We start from the raw sequence: 6,001 nt of genomic DNA on the forward strand, positions 1-6,001 counted from the left end.
CGCCGGCGCCTCGCCCGCCCCGCCCTGTCCCGGCGCCCCGCCTCGGGGTGTTGCTCACGGGTGGGGGAACCCAGGAGCCCGCCTCGGAGGGGGCGGTGCGCGTCGTCCTTCTGCCCCGCCGCCCGAGATCTCCCTCTGGCGTCTCAGGGCTCCCAAGGCTCCTGAGGCTCAGCTCCCCACGCAGACAGCGAAGATGAGGCTCAGCCCCTCCGCCCTACCCTCACTCCCACGCTCACACCCAGGCTCGCTTCTCCCTCCTGCCTTCCCCCGCGAGGCTAGGGGAGGCCGGGCCGAGTCCTGGAGACGGCCTCTGGTTCTCATCCTGGCCCATGCTAGTCGCTTCCAACGCTCTGCAGCCCCATGACCATGACCTACCCCATCCGTTCTAAGTCACAGAGGCCGCCCCAAGCGGAGCGCTGGGTGGGTTTGTGAATCGGAAGTGTAAACTGAGGTGGCCCTGCGGCCCCCACCCCCACCCCCCCGGGTTGGCCGGCCACAGTCTGCTGCGTGACCTTGAGAAAGTCCCCTACCCTCAGAGCATGAAGCCAGACAGCGGTCTTCGGTGCCAAGGCCTGTGACCTTGGCAAGAGTGGCTGATGGCCAGTCCCAGACTGACCACGGGAGGGGGAGGGACCATACTTCAAACTTGTAACAAACAAGCCATGTCACTCATCGCACTTGTCTCCAGGGACCGACCAACCTCACTGATTGCTTCTGCCGGTTTCCTGAGAACACTGAAGAGGCCTGGGGTCCAGAGGCAGGCTGTGGAAGAGCAGAAAGGGAGTCCCAGCAGCTGCCGCTCTCAGGTCTGAAGCAGTGGGAAGCATCCCCTGACCAACAGGCCATCTCGTTAGCCTGGAGAGGGTCCCAGCAGAGGAAATAGGGGCCTGAGACCAGCCAGCTTCAACCCGGCACGACCTGCGTTGTCTGTCACCAGGTGGCAGCTTGAAGTCTGTCATGCTGCCTCCTACCTCCAGGTTTGGAGGGTTTTCAGCTCTGCACCCCTCCCCTGGGTGATCACAGGTCCCCAGGTGACCTCACCCTCTCTCCCCACATTGGTCTCCCACATTTTCCTTCGGAAGAACCCTACCCCTACCTCTCTCTCTGTCCCTCCCCACACTGCCAAGGCCCCTGTCCTAGCTGTGGCTCCCTTTTCAGTATTGCTTTCTTGCCCCCTCCTGCACCCACTGCAGCCTGAAGGCTCCTATCCCCTGAAGGCCTTATTCCTCTGGCCCCTGCCTACCAAAGGTATTGCTGGGGGTGGGAAGTGAGGGCCTGTCTCAGAGGAGGCAGGACTTGGTGTCAGTCCTAGCTCCCAAGATCTCCGTCTGGCCCTTTGGGAGAGCATCCCCACACTCTGCACCCTCAGGCTCTAGACTACAACATAGATGGCCTGTGTGACTGTATGCTGGGCCATGTGGTCTCCCTGGGTCTACAGCAGGCAGCCAGAGCCACTGCCCCAGCAGCTAGAATGGAACTGAGCCTTCATGTTCTAAACAGGCCCTCCAGGATCTTTTCTGTGAGGATCCCACATGCCTGCAGGGCAGTGGAAGTCAACAGAACATTCTGGAAAGAGGCCCAGTGTGAGCCTTGTGCCACCTTCTTCTTGCTGTGTATGTGTGGGCAATGTATGACCTCTCTGCGCCTTAGTGTTCCTGCTGGTGGATGGTCTTACCTACACTTCCTCCACAAGTCTGAGATTCTGGGAGGAGGGGCATTGGTGGGTTTGAGGAGCTCCTTCACAAATGAGCAGGGTTTTAGCAGGGGGATCTATGGGTCCCTGAGAACATGGGTGTGGGCAGCCAGGGTCCCTGAGGCTTGGGAGGGAAGGCAAGGGCTGGAGAGTGGCCATGGCCTCATGAAGAGTTCATGACCTCACCACTTGTGACAAATGGGGGGCAGGCAGGCAGGGCCCTGAGCAGGACACATCTGAACTTGTGCCAGGTGTCTCTGGACCTCAGTTTCAACATCTGTGCATGTAGCTGAGGGGAGGACAGTGCTGCCTGACTGTGGCAGGAAGGGAAGGGCTCCCTCTGCTTCCTCCTCAGAGCCCAGACCTCCTGTTCAGCCGCATCTAGGGAATTAGACAACTGACTGAGCCCTGGGCGCAGGACCAGTTTTCCCACACTCTCTGGGAGACCTCGCAGGATCACAAGCCCAGTTTTACTATCTGCCAAATGGAGCAAGACCTGCCCAGCCTCTATTCCAAGTCGTTGTGGCAGGGGCTGGCTCTGCACCTGCCATCAGTCTCCTGAAACACAGTCAAGGGCCCCTTCCCAGTCCTACCACAGTTGTGTACATACCCCCTGCACCACTCCACTCCCGCCACAGTCCATAGTCAGGGGATGTGGTGTGTGTATACACACCTGGGCCATATGGACCCATCTCCTATTGGACCCTTTGGCAGAGCTTCCATGTTGCACAAGTCTATTGCTGCTCCTGTTCATGGGCACATATGTACCTATCATGTGCCTGTCAACAAGGATACAGACTTACATACTGCTCCAGACTTACAGACACTCATATATGTCAATGGTGCCTGTGTTTCTGGAGACACTAAGACTCACACCGAGACACACACAAAGCCACGTACAGAATGCACATGCACTCCACTTACACCACTGCTTTAGTACACAAGCACATACTTATGCATGGAGCTATTCTGGGCAGGGCCTGGGGCCAAGAAGATCAGGGACAGCCAGTTCCCAGCAGGCCCTAGCCTGTCCAACTCCCACCCCACTGCAAGCTGAGGCCCTAATGCCCTGGCTCCCAGCCTAACTTTTAGACTAGTGATCCATACTCCTTACCTTCAGCTTTCCCAGAGCTAAACCTTGCATCTTAGGCTTTCAAGCTCTAAGAGAGAGCTGTCCATGGGGTTCCCCTGGCTACTGCCCACTGCCTTGCCCATAACTTCTAATCTAGAGGCCCTGGACTGGGTCTAGTCCCTGCAGGAAAACCACACAGGAGCTAAAAATAGCACAGGAGGGACAAGCAGGGACAGCATTCATGCCACCAGGCATGGAGGGGACACTATTGTCCAGGAAGCTAGAGGGCCTGCAGGTCTTGAGCTGCCCACCACAGACCTGTCCCTCCTTCATGGAGCTGTGAGACTCTGGAAGGAGTGATGTGGCCAACTACAGGTGGGGTGCAGGTGGATGTAGAGGCCACCTAAGAAGCAAAAACAGTATTAGACAGAGGGCAGTGCTCTGGGTTAGAGGCAGAGTGCTGAGTTGGAAGCCCCAGTTCCTGTGTGGTATTAGGCAATGCACTACCCCTCTCAGGGCTTCAATTCCTCAGGAGTAAACAGGGGAGAGGAAGAATCACACCAAACAGCATAAACACCCTCAAAGATGGAGAAGACTTGAGCTTTCAGGATGTTCATCTCAACAACATGCTGTTTAATATTGGAGAAGTGGAAACATCCCAAGTTGTCAACAACAGGGCACTGATTGAATGTGCTATTGTTAGGTTTTTATCTAGTTTAACATTACACAGACTTTAATGATAATGACAGCAATAATCATCACAACTAGCATTAATGAAGGCTTGCAATGTGCAGGTTCATGACACTGTGCTATTTGACAGATGGGGGAGTAAAGCTCAGAGAGGTTAAATAGCCTGCCTGAGGGTTCACAGCTGTCAATACGATCATGTCCCAGAAGACTTAGTGCAGTTTGAAGCTTTACTAACTTCACAAGTTATGAAGAATAAAGCTACAGATTTATAAGAAACATAATTTTGAAGCTTAATTATCTAAATGTTCTTTATGCTAGTTTAGTTTTATGAATTTTGGATGACTTAATTTTTTTTTCAGTCAATGTTTGCCATCTACCAATGGCAAAAAAAGAAATTTAAATAAACTTTCAAGAGGTGTTTCTTGCAAATATGTAGTTTTATACTGCTAAGGTTATTAAAGCTTAAAGCTGCACTAAGACTTTTGGGATGTCCTGTTAAGTCTGAGTTAGTTTGACTTTGAACCCTGTGTGGAAACATTTGACATTGGCGAGGAGAAGGGTGAATTTAGGGTCTTGTTTTGGGTAAAAAGCTCTGGATATAAAGGTATATGAGAAATGATATATGGTGAGATATCAGTTATGTTCAAGAGTCTGCAAAGTGGCAACCATGTAGAACAAAAGCCATCTCAGGGGATGATGGGGACATACCTGATGGTATTTTCTTTCAGATTTCTTCACTAGGCTTGTCCTACCTCTTGATGGATGGAAAAGACAATGAACTTTACAGGAAATAATGATACCCATCTCCTGGGCCTAGCTAAGAATGGGAGCCTTGTGAGCAGCCCTGAGAGCCAGCACCCCCACATTCATTAGTTCCTGTAATCCCCACACCAGATTTTGATGAGAGGCTTCCCTTCCCCATTTTATAGATGAAGAAACAGACAGAGAGGAGTAGAAGTTTGCCCCTGGCAGGCTTACTAATCTCCATCCTGTCTGGCCTCTCTGACCCCCATGTCCTGAGGGTGACCTCCCTGGCTGGTCAATGTGGCTTTCCCTAGCCTGGCCTATGACTGATGGCATGAGGAAGTGGTGGGCAGAGAGAAACAGCAAGTGATTTAGACTTTAGTGGAGTATCTGTTTGCCTGGCCAGGGCATGCCTGGGGAAGACAGGTTGGCCCAACCCACTCAGTCCCCAGACATTGCTGCCCATTGTTAAGGGTCTCTTCAGTGAGTCCTCTGAAGAGGGGACTGCTGCCATCTATCCTTTGCCAGCAACTGTCCCATTTTCCTGCTTGTCCTGTCATCTCCAAGCCCTGATGCTTGCAGGTGTCCACAGCTGGCCCTCTGCTCCCTGCTGCAGCCTGCCTTGTCCATCTATGGAGCCCTACAAGGTTCCTGACCCCCTGGGTCCCCAGTTCTGAGAGCAGGCTTTGCCAAGGAGAACCAGGCCACCCTGGTTCTCAGAGGAGGCCTCAGCAGGTCTCCTCTGATATTCTTGCTGATGAAGTGTGTGCAGGGGTCCAACACTTGAGCTGCTTCCCCTAGCACTCAGCAGGTAAGAGATAAATAATATTAATCATAATAATGAAAGGAAGGAAAAAGAGAGAAGTCTCCCCATTTCAGGCCTCCCACTCCTGTTCCCAAGTGTTCAACTCCTCCCCCAAGGCTCCACAGCTCCCCAGAACTTCCCTCTATCCCTGGGTTGTCAAGGCTCAACTTGGGGTCAGAACCAGAGTGCAGTGGGGACCGACTTTACTATGAGGTTGGGGTCTTAGCATAGACTGAAGCCAGAGTCAGGACTCAGGCTGGGACAGAGGTTGGGGTAACCAGGGACAGAAAATGGTCCTCTAGCCCTTCCAGGAGTGGCTCATCCTCTCCTGTAGGGCAGAAAATGCTGGCTCCTTCAGGAACCTTCTGTAGCACTGGCAGCTGGTGCCTCTAACCATACCATACTCTGCTCCCCATCCCCCTCTCCAGCGCTGGTGTCCAGGGTGACCAAAGCCACTTCTGGGCAGGAAGCCAGGCCAGAAAGGCCAGGACATCCCTGAGCGCCTGTCACCATGGCAACCTGCCCACAATGCCCCCCCCATACCTAAGTCCAGTATATTTCAAAAATTCAGTACGTCAGAATGGGAAGGGCCTTCTAGATCAGCAGATTCCAGCCCCTCCCTTTGTTCTAGCTGGAGAAACTGAGTCCTGAATTGGAAAGAGAAGGGGACCTGCTGATTAAGGACCCAACCCCAAACTGTCCTCCCTCCTATTCTCCCCCACCTCAGTATCCCTGGGATGGGAGATGAGGAGGCTGGAGTCCGATTTCTCTCGGGAGGGGGCAGGCCCTGCCCCCACAGTGTTGGGGGCGGGCGGCCCAGGAACCTGACACTCACCATGAATAAAAGATGCCCTCGCATCTGCCGGCTACTGACGTCTAGAGCTCACCACCAAGCTCACCACTGCCACAGAGCGCTGGCTGGCCAGGGGGCCTCACCGGGCAGCCCGCCCCGCTGAGCCATCACAGGGCTCACGAAAGCAGACGCCGCGGGTGGAAG

Source organism: Otolemur garnettii, unplaced genomic scaffold (assembly GCF_000181295.1).
Source record: "Otolemur garnettii isolate 467f Iridium unplaced genomic scaffold, OtoGar3 scaffold00082, whole genome shotgun sequence".
Taxonomy (NCBI): domain Eukaryota; kingdom Metazoa; phylum Chordata; class Mammalia; order Primates; family Galagidae; genus Otolemur; species Otolemur garnettii.